Source organism: Dama dama, chromosome 5, assembly GCF_033118175.1.
Source record: "Dama dama isolate Ldn47 chromosome 5, ASM3311817v1, whole genome shotgun sequence".
NCBI classification, from domain to species: domain Eukaryota; kingdom Metazoa; phylum Chordata; class Mammalia; order Artiodactyla; family Cervidae; genus Dama; species Dama dama.
In genome coordinates this window covers 101,977,587-101,986,615 of record NC_083685.1, presented here as the reverse complement: position 1 = coordinate 101,986,615, position 9,029 = coordinate 101,977,587, and the positions used below count along the sequence as shown (strand labels likewise).

General features: G+C 51.3%; 1 long non-coding RNA gene across 1 annotated transcript; it reads right to left on the bottom strand.

Annotated features, from left to right (window-relative positions):
* Positions 1-1,470: 1,470 nt before the first annotated feature.
* Positions 1,471-6,617, bottom strand: LOC133055995 (uncharacterized). The gene is made up of 3 exons (XR_009692718.1): positions 6,500-6,617; positions 4,567-4,658; positions 1,471-4,177 (listed from the first exon to the last, which is right to left on the bottom strand). It is a non-coding gene; the product is annotated as an uncharacterized LOC133055995 (long non-coding RNA).
* Positions 6,618-9,029: the final 2,412 nt, after the last annotated feature.

Below are 9,029 nucleotides of genomic sequence, written 5' to 3'. Positions count from 1 at the left end.
AAGGAGCCAGGGACCTGTCCTCCACCAGTGGCTCCAGAACCAGTGAGGCCACCTACGCCATGAGTGCCAGGATGCGAGTGAGTAAATTTCACTGCTTTAAGCCACCAAGTGTGTAGTCATTTGTGACAGTGGCTCTAGGAACCACATATGAACAAATACACCCATGGGGCTGTCCACACAAAGACCGGGAAAGGAAGAGGCAGCTGAGGAGACAGCAGGTAAGCAAGTGCGTGTCCCAGCTCCTCCTGCAGACCTGCATGGAGCGGGCAGGACACCTAAGCAGCAGGTCTGCGTGCAAGCGCCAGGTGGAAAGTGAGGTTGGAAGAAAAGTGGGTGGAGGCTGGGGGCTGTGAGATTGAAGGGCGTCACTGGCTCATTAAGAATGGAGGCTGTTGTCCATGCAGATGGTGGCAGGATGGGGAGAGAAGAAAAGACATAAATACAGGGTTGAGATGACCCAAGGAGGTTGACGGGGATTATCTGGCAAGAACTGAGCAGATGAATGAATGGCTGGAGCTTTAGGTGCTGGTGATGACATTGAAAAATGTGCCCCAAAGATATCAGGCCCCAACCCCCAGAAACTGGGACTAATATCTTAGACAGCAAAAGGTGTGATTAAGGTAAGGGTGTTGAGACAGGGAGGCTGACCTGGGTTGTCTGGGTGGGTTCTGGCTTAGGATGTACATGTCTTTCTATGAGAGAGGTTGGCGGTCAGGGAGATTCACACACACACACACACATATGGGAGACGGCAATGTGACCAAGGAGGCAGAGACGAGTGTGATGGTCATAAGCCATACACCAAGGAGAGGTAGAGGCTGGAGGAGGTGAGGAAGGAGCCTCCCCTAGAGTCAGTGGAGGGCGGTTACTCCTGTCAACACCTCGATTTCAGTTCAGTGACTTCAGACTTTGGACCTTCAGAACTGTGAGAGAACACATTTCTGTCATTTTTAAGCCCCTCCGTTTGTGGTCATTGGTTACAGCAGCCCTAGGAATCTCATACACGTGGGGAGGAGGTAAGGGTTAGTTTCCCAGGTGGCACTAGTGGAAAAGAATCTGCCTGCAATGCAGGATATACAGCTTCAATCCCTGGGTTGGGAAGATCCCCTGAAGGAGGGCATGGCAACCCGCTCCAGTATTCTTTCCTGGAGACTCCCGTGGACAGAAGAGCCCGGCGGGCTACGGTCACAGGGTCACAAAGAGTTGGACACGACTGAAGTGACTGAATACACAAGGCTGGTTTGGCCGCAAGTCCTGGCTTCTGCAGGAGGAAGGGGCCTGGAGGACTTGGGGGCTTGTGTAGAGGAAAGGGAAGCAGGGGGTGGAGAGACGAGGATTCCACCCTGTAAACATGTTCTGTAGCGATGCCGCTGGACACTGTGAACTGCACGTGCTCAGCCTTGAAAGACGAGAACAGAAATATGAAGTACTAAACGCACAGTAGAGATTTGAGGAGGAGGTGGGGTGCGTGGAAGACTGAGGTCCCTTTAGGAGGCACTGTTGTGTGAAGGCGAACTCAGCACCAAAATAGAAACAGAAAGGACCAGACGCCTGCCAGGAGCGGGTGATGGAAACGAGGAGGAGACTCAGGTAGACGCCCTGCCGGGCAGACACACGCGCCCACACTTGGAGGGAGGCTTTGCGGCACTGTTTCCAATCTCACTCGACTTCAGAGCCGCTGGCAGTGTCTGCCCGAGGCCAGAACAACTGGGCGATTCAGGGAAATCATTCGTCAAACAGTTCCACGGGGCAGCCCAGTACAGAACAAAGCATATGAATTCTTTATTCCGTGGTTCCCCCTCCCACAACTTCTGAAATGACAGGAATTGTGCCCACTTTACAGATGGGAACCCAGAGAGGTGGGAACACACCCCTGCCATCACGGCGCCCAGGGGCAGACCCAGATTCACGTTCAGCGGTTTCTCCATCAGTGTGTGGACGGAATGGATATATATGGTCTTGGAAATCTCCGAGGCCGTCAGCCAGAGATGAAACATGTGTCAGCATAAGTAAGACACTTGGAAAGAGTGAAGGAAAATCTCTTAAGAGCCACCTCCGCGTATTAGGGGGCTTCCCAGGTGGTTCAGTGAGAAAATATCAGCTTGCCAATGCAAGAGGTACAGGAGATGCAGGTTTCATCCCTGGGTTGGGAAAATCCCCTGGGGAAGTTGGCAACCCATTCCAATATTCTTGCCCGGAGAATTCCATGGACAGAGGAGCCTGGTAGGCTATAGTCCATGGGCTCGCAAAGAGTCAGACATGAGTGGGCACAAATGCACGCATGCCCTGTGTTAGAGACCAGGGGGGGTGCATGGACCCTCTGAAATTGCAGAGTTGTAGCGGCATGGGTTCATTTTCTAGGTGGCAATGGCGTTACCTCTTATGGGAGCCTCAAAAAACATTAGTCTTACTGCTCTAGACATAAGACACTGTGCCAAGTGTTATGAGTAATCATCAGTCTTCCTAAATCGAGCTGGCTGCCCAAAGCCCATAAATAAAGACGGTGCTTTGGGAAGAGTCTAAAAAATTGACAAATAAATATTTTTGTTTTATTTTTCAGTCTCGGCAGCCTCCGTCTGGGCAGTTCTGGTCACATGTAGGTGTGATATAAAGATATAAAACCTGCCCCCTGAAAGGAAACCCAGAAGCTGCCAAGTCCTTGACAATTACGTAAAGACTCTATTAAAACTCTTCACAACCTTGTGTCTACAGCCCTGCTCATCTCACTGAAACTTTCTAAACTGCTAGGATCCCTTCTTAGTGAGGTGACAAAGGTTAGTAAACAGGATGGGGACTTCCCTGGTGGTCCAGTGGCTGAGACTCCGCATTGCCAGTGCAGTGGGCCAGGGTTCGATCCCTGGTCGGGGAACTAGATTCCACAGGCCACAACTAAGACCCAGCATAGCCAAATAAATATTATTTAAATAAAATAAAATAAAATAAACTGGCAGCCTCCTCTACATTAGAGAAGCGCAGACGAGTGAGGAAGAGAAAGCTTGAGTCAGTGACAGGCAAGGATATCCTCCTTACACGTTTGCTCTGCTAAAACCCACCTGGCTTAGCCTAGGTTCTCTGGAGGAGCAGAACCAATAGGACTGATGGATTGGCTGGTTGGTAAGGAATTGGCTCCCACAGTTATGGAGAATCAGTCCTAAGACCTGCAGAGCTGGTCGATGCAGGACAGCCGACGACAGGGTCTAAAGTCCGGGGATGCTCCAGGTGAAGGACAGGGCACAGAGGGCCACTCTCCCTCCCCACCTCTGTGTCCTATTCCCGCCTTCCACGGACTGGAGGGGACCACCCAGACTGGGGGTGGGGGTGAGCGGCTGAACTCAGTCCACTGATCCAAATGTCCTTCTCATCCAGAAACATCTGCACAGACACACCCAGAATGACCTCTAAGCAGACAGATTTCTGGCCCCATGCAGCCCAGCCAAGTTGACACATAAAATTAACCACCACATGGGGCAGGGGTCTCGTGGGGTGGGGGGATAAAGTAGGAGTTTGGGATTAACAGACATACACTACTACTTATAACACAGGTAAACAACAAGCAGCTCCTTTGTAGCACAAGGAGCTAGGTGCAATATCTTGTATAGTCTGTAAGGGAAAAGAATCTGAACAATAATACATATGCATAACTGAATCACTTTGCTATACACCCGGAACTAAGACAACAGTGTGAATCAGCTGTGCTTCAATTCAGCTAAACACACATACACACATGCGAAGCTGACCATCACACCATCTGCTTCTTTACCCTCTGGTTCACCCTCCTCTCCAGACCCAGAGGAAGAGGGTCCCACTTCCTCTACAGTGAATTCCCCTTCCAGTCCTCACCCTCCAAGCCCTAAACATCCTCAAGAATTGCCTAAAGGTGGAGAAACCAGAAACCTGGGGCTTCCCATACGGCACTAATGGTATTTAAAAAAAAAAAAAAAATCTCCTGGGTTCATTCCCTGGCTCTGGAAGATCCCTTGGAGAAGGGAATGGCTACCCACTCTAGTATTCTTGCCTGGAGAATACCTTGGACAGAGGAGCCTGGCAGGCTACAGTCCATGGGGTCACAAAGAGTGGGACATGACTGGGTGACTTAGCACACACACACGTCAGTCGAGCTGAGGATGAGCTTTGTTCTAAGACCTAGAATGCATCCACGGGAGCTGTCATCTGTGTCCTGCAAAGAAAGAAGATTTCTGTCCGTGTCTGCTGAGCCTGCTCACAGTCTAGCAGCTTAGGAACACCTGTGGGCACTTCAAGGCCGGCAAGAAGCCACGGGCCCTTCCTGCTTCCTTAAAACTCTCCTGGAGCTAAAGCCAAGCTTCCAGCCTGTTCATCTGTGAATCGGGGATTATAATCATTGAAGGGATCATTTTAGGTCTCAAGTAATGAGGTGGGACAATCCTAGTGGCCAGCTTCTAAATCTAGATCTTGGGCGATAGTTGATACACCGGAGAGTGGGCACAGGCCTATGGGTCTTGGTGAAGCCCAGCCAAGTGGCTCAGCATCTCCCATCAATTCTAAGCTGCAGTGTTTGAAGGAAGTTATCCACCTGTCTGTACTTACCATCCCTTTGTCCAGATGGGCGCCAGCGTCAGAGCTTCTGGAGCTCATTCATTCCGTGGGGCTCCCAATAGTACCTTTGTGTCAAATAGAAGCTGGGGAGAAGCAAAGGGGATGCAAGAGTAAGAAAAGGGACCGGGCTGTGGGGGAGGCACTAAACGGGAGGGGATGGGGGCCCGGCGTGGGGTGGGGCGAGTGTAGCCTGAGACCCAGGGAGCCCTGGGCTGGATGGGACCCTCCTTAGAGGGGGCTGGCCACCTGGCCTCCTGCTGTGCCCAGCAGCCAATATGTTTTCACCTTGTCAGTGCTGGCGGCTGCGGGTCTATCCCTGGTCTCGTTTATCCCACAGGGTAATGGGCTCGGGGAGCAGAGGGACCACGGTCCCAACCGAGAGTCTGAAGCAGGAGGCCCTCCTCCTCTCCCAAGTCCTGGCTGATCACAGATCAGAACCAGCTAAGCCCTCCCTCCCCAGCCATCCAGCCTCAGTGTTGGAGCTGCTGCCGGAGCTCCGGGTGCGCGAGTGCAGACGTCAGTGCCTTTGATCTCCGAGCATGATGACATAGATTTATCAAATGTTTGCCTCTTTCTGCCTGTTTGAAAGGCTGATTTATGGGATGCAGCCTTAGCCTCCCTTCCCTTCTTGAAATATGAAGTGCTTGTGAATAGCCAGGGTAATATTTAATATCCTGCCAAGGAACCTCTCATACTGCCTAACAAACGCACGGCATCCCACCCAGTGGATCATGTCTGTTGGGCTCCTCTTTTTGGACTCAATAAATTAGCATTAAAATGCCTCACGGAGAATGCCCAGTGTCCCTTTCTAGCTGAGGGAGCGGGGACAATTCCAACGGAGGGGACCACAGCCCGGGGTTGGGGAGCTGGGCTCTCAGCAGATGCTTTCCTCTCCCGAGTGTCTGGGCAGGAGCTGAGCACAGGGGAACCTGATGCTCACAGAAGCTCAGGGTCAGAGCGGCTCGAAGACGGACCCTCCTGGCTTGTTCCTGACTTTTCCATCCAAAGTGTTCCCTAAACAATTTCCTTAGAATGTGGAAGTGTCTTCCAAGAAGCACTTTACTTGAAGAAGAAAGCAGCTGAAGTTGAAAGGTGCTGATGCAAACAGTCTTGACGGGAACTGACTTAGCTTTAAGGACGGCTCCGCCTCTCTGAAGAGGATACAGGCCTGGGAAGTCCCGCGGGTGTGGCTGACTTGCTGTAAAGAGCAGGTAGTGAGACGCGCTGGGTTTTCACCTTGTTAATGGCCTTGGAATAAACAGACCTTCACCCATGCCTGTATATAACGAGGTTTTTCCTTACGATGAGCTGGGGACCACAGGTGGTATATGATCAGGCTTGCCTTCGTGGTGCTGGGCATCTAACGATCTGCAGTCGCTGGGCACTGCCTTTGCTGGGCCTCTCCTGGGGTCCATTTCCTCACCTTCGGGACCCCAAGGCCTCTCTGAGGACCAAACTGCAAAGCAATTCCCCTTTGCCCATCCCCTTCTTAGCAGGTTCCTCAAAACTTCATGATGGGCGGGAACAGTTGTGTCCTGCACATGGGCTGATGGACGTGAACTAGGCTGATCAGATCAGGAATAAGCCCAAACCCTAAGTCAGGCTAATCGGGGCCAGCATCTCAATGTCAAGACTTCCTTTCTCTCTAGTCTAGAACAAGAAGCTGTCACTAGTCACCCGGCAGCCCACCGCAGAGGGGAGCACAGTTACCAGGGCTTCTGGTTTCTTCTCGAGGTGTGGCAGGCAGAAGGCAGGGAGGTTTGCTTTGTTCACTGTGGCGCCCCCAGCACCTGGCCCAAGGTACGCAATAGACAGATACTTGTGAATAAAGGAATGAATGAGTGTCCAGGGGGTGTCTCCTTTTTAAGGGGAGAGAGCCTGCTATGAGTGGGGCCAATGACAAGTGGAGAGAACATTCTGTCACCTGGATCGAACCGTGCCTGAAGTCAGCTGTTTCTGTATCTTTCAATTACAGGAGCCAAAACATCACTTCTTGTAAGCCAGTTTCAGTTGAGTTTCCTGTCACTGGTAATTATGAATCTAAATTGGTACAGGAAGGTAGGTTAAAGGTTAACTAATGAGGACACACTCTGCTATGACATTAGCTGTAAATTCTTCTCCCATTTCTGTATAGATTATCTACATCTGGATGTGAACAAATGCCAAATTCAGTCTGAGAGGCCTGAATGAGTCTCTGCCTTGATTTAGGTAGGTTTTAGGGCAAACAGTTCCACTATTTGCAAAGTGAGCTCAAGTCCTCTGGGTGGATAGGTCACTGGATCATTCAGATTGCAGGGACTCAGCAGGTGGGGAGAGGGAGGGAAGGGAGGAGTGTGGGGAAGTAATTCCTGCTCTGGAAACTTTTGGGCAGAGGCTTAGGATCCTAGGCCATCCTATTATGCTTGGGGGATCAGTGAAAAGTGAGTGTTCGTTGCTAAGTCGTGTCCAACTCTCTGCGACTCCACTGACTGTAGCCCACCAGGCTCCTCTGTCCATGGAATTCTCCAGGCAAGAATACTGGAGTGGGTTGCTGTGCCCTCCTCCAGGGCGTCTTCCTGACCCGGGGGTCGAACTAGGGTCTCCTGCATTGCAGGCAGATTCTTTACCATCTAAGCCACCAGGGAAGGACTGTTTCAGGGAGGCTGGATTACGTGTGGATCGGGGCTGGAGGACAGGGTGAGGTGGGGGTGGGGGTGGTTCCCACAGAAGGTAGACCCAGCAGTGACTATAGACAGGAAGAGGGCATGAGCTGGGGAAGGGGGGGGCCCTCTTGGGGAGTGGCACCACCCTGCTTCCCTGGCCTGGGAACAGCCCGGATCTTCCCTCTGCAGTCACCCTCCCCGCCCCGCCCCCAAGGTGTGGACCTCCTTCTGTGCCCTGCACTCTTCTGCCCAGACCCCCTTGGGGTCTCCCCCTCCTCCATCCTCCCACCTACCTGTCACTCCAAGGCCTGAGCCTTTTTTCTAAAGCACAAAGCATCACAGTACTTTGTCCTGAGTTGGTTTCTTATCTTGAAGCTCGCCACACTGGAGGGGAGAGAGGCTGAGGATCTTGAAGGTGGGGGCCGGACCCTGGTTTCCTGTAGGACTTGGAACGTCTGTACAGAGGCCACCTGACCCCGTGACCGAGCAGGAGAGGGGCTCACAGCATGAGACGGAGCTTGGTGCAAACTTGGGTCTGGAAACTGACATGTCTCTTACTGCAAGAAGAAATTTTAGTGAAAAATAAGCAGCATGAAGCCAAATGAGATGAATCCACAAACAAGATAAGGAAAAAAAAGGCTAATACTATGAATGAAAGACTTGGAAGATTAGCACTGAGATCCAGTCCACAAAGGAAATTAAGTTATTTGCATAGTATTGCCATGAATCTATATATCTTTTACTTTTTTTAATTTAAAATTTTTTATTTATTTTTAAAAATTTTAGCCATGTCACACAGCTTTTGGGATCTTAGTTCCCCAATCAGGGATTGAACCCAGGCCCCTGGGCTGTGAAAATGCTGAAAACTAGCCACTGAGCTGCCAGGGAATTCCCTACGGATCTTTTAAATGTTTTCAGGTATTTTGATTTTGCAATAGTCTAATTTTGTTATTCATTTCTCATTGTGTCCTTTATAAAGTCCCTCTTTTATTTTTCTAGCAGAGTTGCCTTATGGCCAATTAGTTATTTGGCCAAAGAACCTAGAACCTGAGGACTACAGGGCAGAAGCAGGAATGGCCTGTCTGTCTACTTCCCGCTTCTGCCACAATCCCCAACCCCCCTTGGTCCAGAACTCTTCAGAGCGTAAGCTCCTGGGGTCTGGAGGCTGGGTTTGCCCCTTTGTCCCACACCAGGCCCAGCTCATAGAACCTGGACGGTCACTTGCTCAGTGGACGAGAAGGGCAGGCTTCTTCCCTCGAGGATGCTTTGTTTGATTTGTATTTGTCTGTTTGTTGAAGCTGGGGTGGGGGGCTTGTTTGTGTTCGCCTGGCTAATGCTCTGGGAATTGTTTGTCTTGTCACCTGGCCCTTCTTTAGATGTTTGGGATGGGGTTACTCTGCCAGGCACTCCTCTCTGCCCCTTTCAGAGTTTCCTGTCTCGACCCCCGCTTCCCCCACCCCCCAGCCCCGCCCTGAACAGCCTCTGCGGCTCTGTTCTGGACTTGGCTTTAGAGAGAGGAGCTGTGGGTAGAGCCAGCCATCTGCTGAGGCTTCTACTGAGACCCTGACGCGCCATCTTCACCCCCCAGTCTAGCCGACCGGCTATCTTGCACTTGGGGTCCTCCTTCTTTCGTTTTCCACTTCCTAGGCAGCACCTCCAACTCATGAGCCAGGTTGGGGGTCTCGTTTCTTTAAGCTGACCTGGATGCACGTGTTGGCTCTCACCTGCTGGAAGTGGGTGATGATGAAGGGAGAAGATGGAGCCAGACACTAGATTCTCTGTGAATGTGTCTGAAAAAGCAAAGAGAGAGAG